At 33.3% G+C, this 17,228-nt stretch overlaps 1 long non-coding RNA gene across 1 annotated transcript; it reads right to left on the bottom strand.

Annotated features, from left to right (window-relative positions):
* Nucleotides 1-484: 484 nt before the first annotated feature.
* LOC105309271 lies at nt 485-13,141 on the bottom strand. The gene is made up of 3 exons (XR_897378.1): nt 13,051-13,141; nt 11,336-11,341; nt 485-496 (listed from the first exon to the last, which is right to left on the bottom strand). It is a non-coding gene; the product is annotated as an uncharacterized LOC105309271 (long non-coding RNA).
* Nucleotides 13,142-17,228: the final 4,087 nt, after the last annotated feature.

Consider the following 17,228-nt stretch of genomic DNA (forward strand, 5'->3'; position numbering starts at 1 on the left):
TATCTCCCTATCTCTTGTCTTGGAACACTGTGTTCACTACAACTTCAGTTTCTTGGTCTCGAAGCTATTTTCTTGAGTTTCATGTTTGAATTATGGCCAGGAAGTTTATTTTTAAACTTCTGGAAATATGTGTGTCCTTCCTTTCAAATTCATGAGCAAAAAAAAAAAAAAAAATCAGCAATGTCATTCAGGCTATCTTTGTTCTATCACATTCTTCTGCTTAATATTTACATTAGCTTTCAATCCTCATTGTATCTAAACAGCTCTGGTCAATTTGGCATGCAGGACCTGCTCCTAATTTAATTATTAATTTTTTACATCAGGGCTCAGCAAACTATGTCCTATGGGCTGGTCACCCATTTTTATAAAAAAAGTTTTATTGGAACATAGTCATGCTCTTGTTGATGTATTATTGTCTTTGGCTGCTTTCCCACAACAGTGTAGTTGAGTAGTTGCAGCAGAGATTGTGGCCCACAAAGTCAAAATTATTTACTATCTAGTTCTTTACATACAAGAATGTTGATAACACCTGCTTTATATCACCAGTTTTTAATTAGAGATGTACAACATGATTATAGGAGGAGCTTTTTCAAAATGCAAATTGCTAGAATGCTACTTTGATCCTATTGAATGAGGACTTTCATAGATGGTTCTTGGGTTTCATATTTCAAAAAATACTGATATACCTTGGTTAAGAAACACTGTTCTCCATGAACAGTTTAACTTATAACAATAGCCTGTGACTACAATTTGAGTTGTATTACAAATAGCAATATAAATTTCACTAGTTCTTGCTAAATTGATGACACGAGATCTCCATATCCCCTCCAAAGGTCACACCTAAGATGTGATTGGAAGTTCCCAGGATACTTTTGAGTAGTCTTGAATATGTTTTCCATTGCTAATCTCTACCTGCCACCGATTATCACTAAATATAAATTCTGTATCTTAATGTCCATAAATCACTGTCCCCTCTGGCAGGTATTGCCTTATCTGCCTGGTACCACTGTCTTCTGTCACAACTGATGAACCAGAGCCCCCAAGGGACACTGTGTTTTATTGCCAAGCATAAACCAGTCTTCTCTCTCCCTTGTGTGCTTCATTATCTTATAGGCACACCCAGGTGCTGATGCAGATGCCCTAACATCTTGCCAGAATCTGTGCAAAACATTTCAGTTTTTACTTGTTCTCAATAAGTCTCAAACATTAATTCAATATGGACTGGTTCAAGAACCAAACCTGATGTAGTCAGATTCATCTACTCTTTGCTTCTCTGTTAAGCTTCTTGCATCTAATTACTTCTTCAATTAGAATTCTCTTAAGAAGTTTCTCAAGCCAAGTAAGTAGGCCACCAGTTCCCCAGGCACGACAAGGTATGTCAGAATCCCATCTCAGCTCATACTTGGAAACCATTCACTCCTCTGGCCTCTAGCTCTTACTCTTTAACCCTTAAAAGACTTCTTAGCAAAAATTTCAACTTTGTAATTAGCATGAAGTTGAAATCTTTAGACTCTATAAGTGTAGATTTGTTCTTATTAAAAAGTGAGTCACGGTCTTGAAGGAAAGAGCTAGGTAGATACTCTGTTTTCTCTAAATGAACAAATAAAAAAAATAAAATATATGTTGAGAGATATTGCCAAAGTTAAATAAGTCTAGAGAGGACTGTTCAGGGTGTTTAAGGAGTTTAAAAATCATTTTAGTTGAGGGAATATGAATATTTAAACTCAAAAAGATGAAGCAAAAGGGAGATATGAGAGATGTCTTCAAATATTTGAAAGGATGCTGTATAGAATAATCTAACTTGTTCTTTGTAGCTGGGCAGTACTAGGATGAGTAAATGAAAACCAGAATGGGACTAAGTCAAATTCAATCTAGAAAAAAGACTTGCCTTGGCTGATTGTACTGATAACACTTGATCTTGTATATTAAAAAGTACATAACTAAGAGGTCACCGAAGTTCATGGCAAAGGCAATGAAAAATTGATTTCTCAGTTAAAAATATGTTTTAATATAATATGCAATGTAGAATTTTTATCCTTATGTGTACCTGTATTTGTACTGTACTGTGAACAATAATAAATAATATGTCATAGAGTTTAGTAGCATGGGCTCTAAAATCAGACTGCTTGTATTTGAACTCTAGCTGTACCATGTACTAGCTGTGTGACCTTATGCACATTACTTTTGCTTCCATTTCCTTATTTATAAAACTGGGATAAAAGCAGTACCTATCTCATAGGTTTCTTGTGAGGACTAAACAATTTTATGCACATATAGCACTTAGAATAGTGACTGATGGGTAATAAGTGCTATACGTTAGCTATGATTCTTAGCCTAGTATTATTATAATTCTAGCTATAATTATAATATTACTCTCTTGCTGGGATTTCCAGATTTGTTAATGATCACAAAACCTCAAAAAGATATCCCAGTCCATTGACTGTACCTTCAAATTATATCAAAAATTTGATGACTTTTTCATCATCTCAACTTCTGCTGAACTGATCTAAATCACTAGTGTCTCTTTTCTTAAGTATTGCAATAGCCTTTAACAACTCTTTACTTTTGCCCTTGCTTCCACCTCCCACCAGTTTTATTTTTCTCAACACAGCAACCAGAGTAACTACTTAAACCTATGTTTGATGATGGCTTTCCAGTGTTGAACATCCTTCAATGGCCTTCATTTCATAGCAAAGTCTAAAGTCCTTACATGGCCTTACAAGGCTCTTTATAATCAAGTCCCCGTGACCTTTCTGATCTCTTCTCCTTAGTCTCTCTCTTAATCACTCCACTCCATCCATCCTGTCATTTTTCCTATTTCTCAAACATGTCAGGCAGGCTTCTCAGGAACTTTGTGTTTGCTTTCTTTTCTGCCTGGAAATCCTTTTCCAGATATTAACATGATTCTTATTCTCACTTCCTTCGGGTCTTTGCTGAAATCTCATCTTTTTTTCAGCAAAGTCATTCCCAAATCTATGTTTAAAACTTCACCCTTTTCAAAATCAGCACCCTCTATTTGCTGTGAATTTTTCTCCGTAGCAATGAACACCATCAGGCACTACATGCGGTTTAATTTATTTGAATATAACCATCTTTGCCTTTCTCCAATAGAATATAAGTTCTTTGAAATCAGGTACAACATTTTGTCCAGTGCTATATAATAAGTCTGAACTTGTCCATTTAGGTACTGAATACATGTTGAATAGTGTTTATACTATTCTTTGGATGTTGCCCAAAAGTATTTCATAGTACTTAAAAAGGAATAGTTTCTAAATACCTTAGGCCTTGATATATTTCCTAATGATCTTGATTTTTTTTTAAGAAACAGCATACCAGTCTTAATTAATTGAAGGTTATCTATGTGTCTTCAGGATCTAGAGTATGAGTGAAATTGTAGTAGATAAAGAGCAGTAGCTTGGGTATCCTAGTGGGGTGAGCTTTACAGAGGATTTTTAAAAATCTAAAATAATAGAATTTTAAATACTTTAGGAGAATGTATAATTCTTTATTTTACAGATGGGAAAATTAAAATGCAAAAGGCTCCATGATTTGTTAGCAGCACATTGAGCGTTCAGCTTCTAGTCTAGTTACCAAGTTCGGTGCCATTTTTATTATACGTAATCCTTATCTCTAGGTAAGAGACATTGTACTATCTAGTTAAGGGACATTCAACATGTAGAAATAAAACAACCTGAGAAAATTTCAAAAACTAAATGTAATGAGGGTAAAATAACATTATAAAACCTGGGTCCTGAAAGGAGGGGGGGAAAGAATGGTCAGAATGGGTATGTGTTAATCTGAGATTCTTCACTTAAGAGATGAATTTTGATTTATTATTTTCATTATTTTTAATATATATTTTTAAATTTTTCAACTAGGGTTGACATACAATATTATGTTTCAGGTGTACAATATTTTTAAAAGGAGCTAATTCTTGCCATTATCATCACTTAAAAACAATTGCTATCATAAATAAAAGGCATAACTTTTCCTCTTCCATTTTCTCTGCAGGATCATTCTCTGTACTACACTGTTTCAAAATCCAGGGCCAATGTCTTCATCTTTCTATATGACTACTTCTGTAGCCATTTATTTCTTATTGGTAGCAAACAAATGCGACATATTTGTTGAGAGGAGCTCTTTAAAGGCACTGTTATGTGTCTGCTTTTAGAGATGAACTTTTCTGACATTTTAGAAGCTAAGGCCTTTTATCCAGAGGGTTAATAATGTCTATTTATGTTTATGATTCTCATTCATGAATGTCTAATTGGATAATGCATAAGATTGTTGATGATGAAGAAGACATTTGCTGAGTCCAGGCTTACAGCTTATGTAAGGGTGCTGCAGTAGTGAAATAGCTAAAAACACATGTTCCTTGTGTAACATCCATCAGGGGACAAACTTCTCTACTGTATGCAAACAAAGTTCTGGGAAAGAGAAACAGATGACGCAGTGAACATCAAGATGAAAGAATAGAAACAGTCAAACTCTCTGAACACTATTGAAGCTCAGATTCTCAGAGACTTGACTCCTAGAAATATGTTCTGCATCCTTTGAGACACAGTCTGAGACAGTGTGCTTAAGAGAAAGACAAAAACAGAAAAAAAACACGCTTGCATTGTCACAAACTAAAGGAACCAGAATCAAAATAACAGAAACATATTGAGTTAAAGACAGATTGAAGAAAAAATAGGCAGTGAGATGGGCCATGAAGAACTCCATTACTTTCTATATTAATATAGAAGTCTGCTTTGTCTAGAGTTCAGAGTGAGACAAATAACATGCCATGAAGACTGCTTATAAAACCAGGAGCACAATGGATACTGGAAAATGTCATCATTCTGCTGAAAGAAACTGTCTCCACATGGGCCATGTTGAGGAATCTATAATGTAGTAAGTCTATAATAGAAGGTGCAGATAGGGGTTTCTAAATAGCTATAGAATGTGCAATGCCTCTGAAGTAACCAAAATAATCAGACCGAAGCAGTCAAGACTCCTACTCTGCATCTAGAAGGCCAGAGGCCAGACAAAGCCTATCAAAATAAATAGTATTTACATACAGAAAAGAATTAATCTTTGCATCCAAGCATATGGAATGGTGGGGAGATAATGAAATGATGATGTTCAAAGATGTCAGATGCAGGCATGTGCAGCAAAATGAGTAGGAGAGATCCAGTCAAGATGACAGAGTAGGAAAATGCTGTGCTTGCACCTCTTACGACCTTATCACAATTACAACTAATCTATGGAATAGCCACCACTGAGAATCACAGAATGTCTAGCTAAACAAGAGTTCTATAACTAAAGATGAACATAAGAAGCCACTTCGAACCTGGTAGCATGGGCAAAGACGCAGAACAGGCTGGTCCCAAACCTATGCGTGATAATTAAAAATTGGGAGATATATCTTGGTGTGGAAGTTGCCCCTGAGAAATGAGGGATCCCAGCCCCACACCAGGATTCCCAACCAACGGTTCCAGTTCTGGGAGGGAAAGTCCCCACAACTTCAGCTATGAAAACCAATGAAGATTGTGGCTGAATGAGAAGAAGGGAAGCTGGAGTCCCAGGCATTCTTCTTAAATGGGCCCTTAAAAGACTTACTTGCTAATGGAGTCACTCCCTGTAAGCTTTAGCAGCTGAAAAGGTGTCAGGAATATACAAAGGGGAACTGAATTATTATTTGGTTTCAGAGCTAGAGCTGGAAGGGCAGCACTTTCCTAGACTGAAGTGCTGGCAGAAGCCATTGTTCCTTTATTCAGGCTACCCTCCATCCAGCACACAGACATGAGTGGGCACCAGATTTGAGTCATCAGTATGGCTAACACAGTTTATTCCATACTGATGATTCCATGACCCTACCCAACCTGTCTTGCAAGACAACCCAAGCTTCTTCCAGGGGCTTTTCCATACAAACGACATATATTGGTCTTGCTACAGACTTTCCTAAAATCTCACTAAGTTTCACAAATCTCAAACAAGTAGAATCTGATCTGGGTGTGCCCCAGACTTCTTGTTAAGTAGAACCAAGCCTGGTTTTGCTTTAGATCTTAGCCTCTTTCAGGCACCTTCAAGGCCAACAGAAGTGGTGACAATCTACACATTACTCTGAAGCTCATACTAAGTGGTTTAAGGCAGGATACAGGCAGTGGCTGATCTTGGACTGCAACAGAGCCCCTCCCAAGAAGCCCTCAAACTTATACACCTGGTTACCATCTTCAGACCATACCAGAACACCACCTAACCACCTCCACAAATGATATATCCAAATGGTGGACTGGGCGGGCACCAAAGTTCTGATAAAGTGAATCCTGTTCTGAAGGGTCAGTCCCTGCACAATAGCTTGTCCACTGTAGTCACAGCCAGTTCTCACAAACAATCAGCCTGATGTTCAAATAGCAACTTTGTCTCAACTACAACAGGAAGGTATACACAATGCATATAAGGGACACACTTGCAGCAACTGGCTCAGATGACTAGAGAGACAGTGCCACTTGGCTCTACAGAATACCTATAACAAAAGGCCACTTTACTAGAACCAGATGATATAACAGTTTGACCTAATACACAGAAACAGACACAGGGAGGCAGCTAGAACAGGGAAACAAAAACATCCCAAGTGAAAGAACAGAACAAAGATTTAGAAAAAGAACTAAACAAAATATAGACAAGCAATCTACCAGATGCAGAGTTAAAAAAAAATACACTTGTTATAAGAATGCTCAATTATCTCAGGAAGACTTTCAACAAAAGGATAGGAAACATAAAAGGAAAATAGAAAACATAAAAAAGAACCAGTCAGAAATAAAGAATACAATAAAAAAAATAAAGAATATATTAGAGGAAATCAACAGTAGATAAGACGAAGCAGAGTATCAAATCAGCAATTTAGAAGATAAGATATCAAAAAATACCTAATCAGAACAGCAAAAAGAAAAAGAATCCAAAAATTGAGGATAATTTAAGGGGCCTCTGGGATATCAAGCATACCAACATTGGCATGATAGGAGTGCCAGAAGGAGAAGAGAGAGAGCAAGGGATTTAAAACCTATTTCAAGAAATGACAGAAAACATTCTAACCTGTATAAAAAAGAGACATACAAGCCCAGTAAGTGCAGAGAGTCTCAAACAAGATGAACCCAAAGAAACCCACACCAAGATACATCATAATTAAAATGTCAAAGGTTAAAGACAAAGAGAATGTTAAAAGCAGCTAGAGAAGAACAGTTAGTTGCCTACAAGGGAGCTCTCATAAGACTGTAAACTAATTTCTCAACAGAAACTTTGTAGGCCAGAAGAAATTGGCAGGACATATTTAAAGTGGTGAAAAGCAAAGACCTACAACAAAGATTATTCTGCCCAGCAAAGGTATCACTTAGAATTAAAGAACAGATAGAGTTTCCCAGACAATAAAAAAAAAAAAGGAGTTAATCACCACCAAACCAATAGTACAGGAAATGTTAAAGGGACTTCTTAAAAAAAAAAAGAAAAGAAAAGAAAAAAGAAAAGAAAATAAATAAAGATAAAAAATACGAATAATAAAATGGCAATAACTACATGTTTATCAAAAATTACTTTATATATAAATGGATTAAATGCTTTAATTAAAAGACATAGGTTATGGAATGAATAAGAAAACAAGACTCTTACATATACTGCATATGAGAGACTCACATTGAAAGGCACACATAGAGTGAAAGTAAAAAGATGAAAAACAATTTTATGAAAATAGAAATAAAAAAAAGCTGTCAAATACCATATAAAACAAATTTACAGACAACATTATATTCAATGATGAAAAGCTAAAAGTATTCTTTTTAATATCAGAAACAAGGCAAAGATGCCCTCTTTTGCTACTTTATTCAACATAGTTTGGAAGTCGTAATCATAGCAATCAGACAAGAAAAAAATAAAAGGAATCTTAATTGGAAGGAAAGAAGTAAAACTGTCATTATTTGCAGATGACATGATACTATATATAGAGAACCCCAAAGAGTCCACCAAAAACCAGTTAAAACTGATTAAAGAATTCAGTAAAGTAACAGGATATAAAATTAATATTCAGAAATTCATAAGAAACTATCAGAAAGAGAAATTAAGAAAAATCATTCCATTTACAATTGCATAAAAAAATATACCTAGATATACATTTAACCAAGAAGGTAAAAGAGCTGTATTTGAAATACTATAGAACACTGAAGAAAGAAATTGAAGATAAAAATAAATGGATAGGAAGAGTTAACATCATTAAAATATCAAAATTACCTAAAGTAATCTGTAGATTTAATGCAATCTCTCATAATGTCAATGACATTTTTTACAGAACTACAAAAAATAATCTTAAAATTTATATGGAACTACAAAAGACCTTGAATAGTCAAAGGAATCTTGAGAAAGAACAAAATTGGAGTTATTATGCTACTAAATATTAAACTATACTACAAAGCTATATAATCACAACATAAAAGCAGACACATAGATCAATGGAACAGAATAGAGAGCCCAGAAATAAATTCACACTATATGGTCAATTAATTTATGATAAAGGAGGCAAGAATATGTATATATACATATTCTTGCCTCCTTTATCATATATAAACATTAATGTCGGTCTCATAAAATGAGTTAGGATGTATTGATTCTTTAATTTTTTTGGAAAAGTTTGAGAACAGGTATTAAATCTTCCTTGAATGTTTGGTAGAATTCACTAGTAAAGCGATCTTTTCCTGGATTTTTACTTTTGGGGAGAGTTTTGATGATAGTTGAATTTTCTTACTGTTGATCAGTCTACTTAGATTTTCCAGTTAATAATGATTCAGTCTTGGAAGGTTGTGTATTTCTAAGAACTTGTCTATTTATTCTAGGTTATTGAATTTGGTGGTATATAATCTTTCATATTATTCTAGTATGATACTTTGTATTTTGGCGGTGTCTATCATAACTTCTCTTTTATTTCTGATTTTATTTGCGTCCTTTCTCTTTTTTCCTTAATGGGGCTAGCCAAGATTTGTCAATTTTATCAATCTACTCAAAGAATCAGCTCTTTGTTGCCTTAATTTTTTTCTATTGTCTTTTGGTTCTCAATTTTATTTAATTCTGCTCTAATTTAGATTATTTCCTTTCTTCTACTGATTCTAGGCTTCATTTGTTCTTATTTTTCTAGTTTTTTTTTTTTTTTTCTTTAAGACGTAATGTTAGATTGTTTGGAATTTTGTTTGGAATTCTTTTTTTTTTTTCTTTTCCTTTATCTTTTCTTTTCTTTTCTTTTTTTTTTTTTTTTTTTTTTTGAGATAGTCCTGTAATTATACGAACTTTCCTTTGGTTATCACTTTAGCAGTATCAGAGGAATTTTGATTGTTGTATTTTTTAAATTTATTTATTTTAATTAGTTTCAAGTATATAGTACATTGGTTAGACATTTATATAGTTCATAAAATGATCCTCCAATTTCTCCCTTCCTCCCTTGACCCTCCACCTAACCAACGTATTAACACTAACTGCATTCCCTATACTGTGCTCCCCATTCCCATGACCATCCATCAGCTACTAATTTGTACTTATTTAATCCTTGTCCCCATTCTCCCAGCCCCCCAACCTCCTCTCCCCTCTGCCTGTCACCAAATTGTCTACTATATTTGTGAGCCTGTTTTTGCTTAGTTTGTTATATCAGGTAAAGCCAATTTACTAAATGATATTACTTATATTACCTCCTTTATAAAATATCAAATTCGTATAGCAATCTAAATTCCCTACATTTCTTTTAAGCCATATGTTACTTGAGAGAGTGTTCATGCTTTCATTTTAAACATTTATCAGTCAAAAATAATATTTACTTGTGGGTTTATAACTATCACACACATATAAATTAATAAAATACAAGCTTTTCCTAGCAGTCTTCTGGAAAGTGGAAAGAGTAAATAATTTTAAATAAATAGTATTTGGGGAAATAAATTTTAAACTATATATGAATATCACACTTTTTTGAAATATATAAATTGCCAAGATTGAGACTAGATGAAATGGAAAAATTGAAAATAATAACAGCCATTAAAGAAATGTGAAAGCAGTCCATATATGATTTGCCTCAAAATATTGAGCCAAAAACATTTATCTACAAATATTTAAAAATCTTGAGGATATAACATATTGAAATGATTCCAAATTATTTTAAAAAATTGTAAGTATATTTCTTTTATGAAATAAGAATAATCTGGAAAAGAAAACATGAAAGATACGTGGAATGAAAGAAAGAAAGAAGACAACTTTTATCTAATTATGCTTAATAATATATGTACCTTTTATATTCCCACTAACAGTGTACAAGTGTTTCAACTTTTTCACATCTTCACCAATACTTATTATCTTGTGTGTATGGGTGTTTCATAATAAATCGGCATTGGTGCTCAAAGCGAGCAGGTCCGTCACCATGAAGCATACGTGGCCCCTTTAAGAGGCTTCTGCTGCTACTACAGACTCCATCTCACTCAGTCGCCGAAGACCGTGCAGCCTCGTGTCCTCACCCCGTCCTACCTTTTGCCATTGCAGGGTGATTTCTTGGATTTCTCGCTAGTTGTATGGTTTGTTAATCTAGATCCCAGGCAATTTTTTTTTGCTGCTTGCTCCTTCTTTCCATCACTGCTTTGATTTGGTTGTCAGAGGGATAAACAGAGCCTCTATCATCTATGCCATTTTTTTCCTCTCTCAACTGTTGTATTTTCATTCATGTTTGTTTTTATGTATCTCTTGATCTCTCCTTTTACTTCTTCTTTGACCCAGTCTTTCTTTAGTAGCATGTTGTTTAAATTCAGCATATTTTTTTTTTCTGTTTTGTTTTAGCATTTGATCTCCAGTTTCAAAGGATTATGGATAGAGAACATGATTGTTATCATTTTAATTTTCTTAAATTTGTTGAGGCTAGTTTTGTTTCCCAACATATGTTCTATCCTTGAGAATGTTCTATTTGCACTAAAGAAGAATGTATAATCTAATATTTTGAAATTAAAGGCTCTGTAAACGTCATTTATGTCCAATGGTCTAATATGTCATTTAACATTCATATTTTCGTATTGATTTTTTTTTGTTTGGATGTCTATTCGTAGCTTTAAGTGGGGTATTTAGGTCCCCTACACTAATTTAGTTTTTGTCAGTTTCTCCCTTTAGTTTTATTAGTGTTTCTTTATGTATTTTGGTGCTCCTGATTGGGAGCATATATATGGATAAGTGTTATGTATTCTTGATATATTACCTTCTTTATCATTATGAAGTATCCATCTTTGTCTCTTGTTACCTTTTTTATCTTGAAATTTATTTCATCAGATATAAGTACAGCTATTTCCACTTTTCTCTGGATGCCATTTGCTTGGAGTATCATTTTCCAGGAATTGACCTTTGATGTTTCTTCTGATTAATAATCTTTTCAGGACTTCTGCCATTTTTCTGAGCTTTATTGATCATTGTCAGTTAAAGATTAAAAGAACATGTCAGTAAAGTCAGCCAAAGGTGGATTTAACTCATGATTTTATCATTTAATGTGTGAACTTAGCAAATTCATTTAATTTTTCTGAGCTTCCTTTCTCCTTATCTGTAAAAAGATATAATCATTAATACTGTGCTTTCCTCTTGAGCTTGGTGGGGTTTTCAAATCAGGAAAGTATTTTACCAATTTTCAGATATTAGCACATCTAATTTGGTAGTTTTTGCACATATTTAGAAGGTATAGGAGAAAAAAAGTGAAATGTTTTATTGCTATTCTCTGAAAAGTACAATGATTGATATTTGGTGATCTGGTGAAGTTTATGTGTTTAAACCAAAAATATTTACAGGAAAAAATTTTTTTAACAAAAACATGAGAGCTAACATTTATTATGCACTTATTATATGACAAATACTATTCTGTATCCTCTAGATGAATTATTTTATTTGCTGTTCACAAGAGTGAGTTAGGTTTTATTATTACAGGAATTTTACAGATGAGGAGTCTTGCTGTAGTTCACCCAGAAAGTAAGTGGAAAAGAGAAAAAAAATAATTTGAGCTTGATCAAAAACCTAATTTTAGCCACAACGTAGTTGGGGTTTATAATCTTGAGATAAACTTTTTTTTTTAATTTTGATATGCTAATTTACCCTACAATTATATTAGGGCAGGACAATTTAATCTTATTGAAGTATACTTTTTACTGTGTGTTGGGGGAAGAGATAGCAAGATCTCAGCAGCCATACAATTGAGTTGGAGTGGTGGTTTCTAAACTTTAGAAACTACCTTGTTCCTTGACTTCTGTGTCAACTATAAGAGTAGATTTAACAAAGTCCAGAACAGATACTTTGAGAGAAAACTCTTGAAATAACTTTTGTTCACTAAAATTTTAAGTCCTAGAAGGAAAGGAATGTATGCTTGCAGAGACACTGGCACATAGTTGGTACCCAATGAGTGTTTGTTCTTTTCTCTTATTTCTCAACAGAGCTTTTATCTACCCTGAATGTCTGTTGACTGTGGCTAGCTGTATAATTAAGCAACCTTAAAGAAACTAGCATAAAGTGATATTCAAATGCAGTGTTTTTGTTTACCAAGTAATTCTTTAAAGTTTCTGTACCTTGGAGGATTTATATTTAATCAATTGTAAAGCATGACCAAGATTTATACTTTATTTGGAAAAATTCTTTGATTAATAAAAGTTTAGGGAATATAAGGTGTATCACATTGAAACTAAATTTAGATTAAGCACTTTTAGATAAAGCCATTTAGATTAAAACAACTGGAAGAAATCGTGAGAGTTCATGTGGATTCTTCCCACTATACTTTTGACTAGCTGTGTACCTAAACTTTATAAAAATTTTTGAAGAATTACATGATGGTTAAGACTGGTTGAAAAATAATTATACTTTCTTTTATTACATTAAAGTTCTTTTCTTATTTTTATTTTTCAATTAGAGTTGACATTCAATATTATTTTATATTGCTTTCAGGTGTACAACATAGTGATTCTGAAGTCATAATTTATGAAGTGATTTCCCTTATTAAACTAGTACCCACCTGGCACTATACATAGTTATTACTATGCTATACTTTACATCCCCATGACTATTTTGTAACTCCCAATTTGTGCTTCTGAAACACTTCACCTTTTTCACCCAGCTCCCCAATTCTCCCACCTATCTGGCAATCGCCAGTTTGTTTTTTGTATCTATGAGTCTGTCATTGTTTTTTTTCATTTACTTCTTTCTTTAGATTCCACATATAAGTGAAATTATATGGTATTTGTCTTTGTCTGTTTGACTTATTTCACTTAGCATAACACCCTCTAGGACCATCCATGTTGTTACAAATGGTAAGATTCTAATTTTTTAATGGCTGAGAAATATTCCATTGTATATACCAGTCTTCTAGTCTTATTAAAACATTATCATGTGTTCCTAGATTTACTATTATGGTAATGATTTTCAACTGTAATCAAGAATCAGAATCACCTAGAGCAGCAGTTCTCAAACTTTTTAGATTTATGATCTCTTTATGCTCTTAAAAATTATAAGGACCCCCTAATTTTTTACCCATTATGTCATTACCAAAATGACACAGTTTTACAAAGATAATCTTATTTAAAAAAATAAACAAACAGTAAAATAGTGAAATTAAATTATTTTTCAATTCTCCTTAATATCAGGCATAACAGAAGGCAACTAGGTTATATCTTTTTCTACATTCAATCTATGGTAATATGTTGTTTTGTTTGATGTATAGGAAGAAAATCCAGCCTCAGACATGTAGTTAGAAAGGGAAAAAATATTTTAAGTCTTTATAGATAATTGTGGATACTACATCAAAATGTAATGAGTGGTAGTTTTTTAAAGGCTTGTTAAAATATTAGGTTAGTTACTATGTTTCATTAGCATTCATTTGTTTATCTTACATTCCGAATGAATATTTTGCTCATGAATGATTTTGTAATATCATTCATTGGTCATTGGAAAATTTTAATTCACTGTGTTATTCAGATCTTCTAAATGCTGACACATTTTGTTATACAATCACATTCATTAGTATTACTGATATTATCATTAAAAAAATCTTTAAGAGTACAAAACTGTTATGCTCATGGTTGTAGATACAAGTTTTCCAGAATTTGAATTTTCAGTTGGAAGCTTAACTTTTATCATTAACAACAAATACTGTCAGTTGTTTTCCTTAAAGTGACAGGCTCGCTTCATTAATTTCTTAAGAAAATATCAAGAAATACTCAAGTCTGAATAACCATAGTGCGTCAATCTTTTTTGTTCAAGTGAAAATAGTGTTCTATATAAAAATAGTATGTAGTTCACCTTGAAACTCAAACAGTAATAAAATATTAGTGTTTTTCCTTGATACAACCATCATACTTTGGTATGTGTCAGAAGTATTTTATGCAGAATTTGCACTTTGTCTCACAAAAAAGTAGTCAAGGGTTAAGATTTAACAAAATTATTAATTTTAATGATTTATCAAAGACATTTTAAAGTTTACTGCAAGACAGAGATGAATACAATGACTATAACAAGTACTATATGATGACACTACCTTAATTTACACTAAGCTATCAGCAGTTTTACCCACCATTAATTTTGCACCATCAAAATAAATGTCAGTACAATGAAAAATAAAAAAAAATATATATTATTATTATCAAAATAGCTTTGAATTCTCCCTGAACCAGTGAACCTCAGGGGTCTGCAGAGCATACTTTTGATGCAGGGCAGGGCATATTATCCCAAATGGGGGAACTTAAGCCCTGCACTTAGAGAAAAAAGGGTTCTTGGCTGAGCATGAGAAAGAATTCAAACATGCCAAAGTTAGAGTCAAAAAGAAAGTTTATTAGAGAAGGGGAAAAGCAAAGAGAAAGAAAGCAAAGACAAAAAGCCAAGGCAAGGAAAAAAGTCTCAAGTATCAGGGAATCCAGTTTATATATTATTCTTTAGTTCTTGTGAATTATACTTTAATGACCTTGTTTACCCATTTTCCTTTGATATAGGTATACAGTGAGGAAAGATAAGAGTATGTAGCATGAAAAGATAAGAATATGTAGTGTGAAAGGACAACTGGCAATTCCTAACCTTTGATCCACAGTTCTTAATGGTTTTAGTCATAGGGAATGAATGATTTTATTTTGTGTAGGGAGCCACTTAAAGGCTCTTGTTTGCTCTTTTCCCTTCAGTGTGTGGGGAAACTGCTAGCATTCCCAGCAGAAAAATTCCTTTGTTCTGCAGGTTTCCTCAGTTAGTCTGGCTGCAGGGCTTATCAGCATATCGAAGTCTCTGAATATAGGTTGATTTAAAATTTTAGTTCTCTTGCCTCCTCCCTACATTACTTTGAGAACTTGTGACCTGGAGAATGTCTTCAAAATGCTGTTTTTTTCTTTCCCAGATTTCCATAAATTCCAATTTAAGAGTTTGGGGAAGGAGTTTAGTAATGTGCATTTTAACTAGCATTCCAGAGGATTTTGAGAAAGTTGGTCTATGAAACACATTTTGAAAAATACAGCATTGTAAAATGCTGTACTTTGTTGTAAAATGCTGTAAGATGCCTGTAAATATATACCTGTCTAAAACAACTAATTATTTAATTTAATAAAAATAGTCACACTAGCTGCTTTATTGATGTATTTTGTTTATTTTATTCAAAAAGTTGAATTGATAGTCTTATATTCTAATTTCCCATCTCACATTTCTCATATCTGCTTCTTTAATTTTATTTATTTCCAACTTGTTTAAATTCTGTCTTTATTTTCTTGGTTGTAAAAATTAATCGAACAGACATACCAACTTCTAAGGCTGACCTTGCTAGGAAAAATTTCCTTCTATGTTTTCACATACTAAAATAGACTGTTCTTCCCCTGAGCTCTTCCTTCTCACCTCTAGCTTTTTAGCTCTCTGTCTGCCTCTGGAATTCTGAACATGGCTGCCACACCTGGGAAAAGTCAGACAATATTAATGCCCAGGACCTCTGTAATTTAATATCTGGGGTTTCTTTTTGGAGGGATAATACACTGAGATTCGCCTGAGAAAAAGAAAAAGTATAAGCATGAGTTAAAAAGAAAGCTTGAGAGTATGATCATTCCTTATGAAATTGGCCTACTTGTCTTCCCTTTCGTAACAGTAAAATCTCTGAAATGAGGAATTAACCACTCTTTTGATCTACATCTTTCTCTCTTCAGATATCCTGCATTTGGCTTCCTGGCTCTAGAGCTTTTTTGAATTTGGGAGACTTCAAGCTTCAGCCGAGGAATCTTTAATACCCCATTGTCCCATCTTGTTAAAATCTACAAGAAACTTGCAGAGCTCAACCCTTCAGGCTTAAAACCTTCTCAGATGAAAAGAGACTGTATTGGTCTTATTTGCATTTCTGGTTTGACCTGTTCACCTCGCCCTGTAGGACATTTCATTATATTTCGAGGGCTCAGGTTGTATCACCTCAAATACAATTATGATCACTATTAGTTTCCAAGACAATCGAATAATGCTAAGCAAAAATTTCTACCCTAAATGCTCAAGCTGGCAGTACAACACATCAGTGAAACAGACTTTCAATTGCCAAGTTGCTTTGATTTAAATCTTGCCTGATGGTAGTGTTTGCATACTTTAACTGAAAAGACTGTTGTGTATGATAAATTTTGTTAAAAGAGCTGCCTTCATTATGGTTTAAAACTTTAAAGGGAGATAATTTTAATATTCAAAGACATAATTAATGGGTATGAAACAGAGACATTTAACACTTATTATTCAAATCTGACTTTAAAATGTGAATATTCCTTCCATATTCACTGACCCAAGATTGTGTATAGATATGCATATATGTACTCAGCTGTTTAAACTTTGAAGATCAAGCACAACACATGCAAGAAATCTACAGCAAACAAAAACTCCTGATTAAACTTCTATTCCTAAAACTAATTATATATTTGTGCAACTAATACTTTCAAACATTATCAGACATTAACAAATACATACATTTGTTGAGCTGGTCCTTTTTGATATAAAATTTAAATCTATTTGTGTCAAAGCAAGCACATTTTATACTAATTACTCCAATCAAGTCAGGATCTTTCTTAAACCTACAATAACAATAAAAGTGGCTTTGGGGACAGAACCATAAACCAAATCATAACTCATGTGATATGGGAAATGTAAAAAAATCTAAGATGGCTACCCTGTCCTGGAAGAATTTTAAGAACCTCCTCTCCCTAGAACACAACCTTTCCCATGCG

This window comes from Pteropus vampyrus, unplaced genomic scaffold, assembly GCF_000151845.1.
Source record: "Pteropus vampyrus isolate Shadow unplaced genomic scaffold, Pvam_2.0 Scaffold710, whole genome shotgun sequence".
NCBI lineage: Eukaryota > Metazoa > Chordata > Mammalia > Chiroptera > Pteropodidae > Pteropus > Pteropus vampyrus.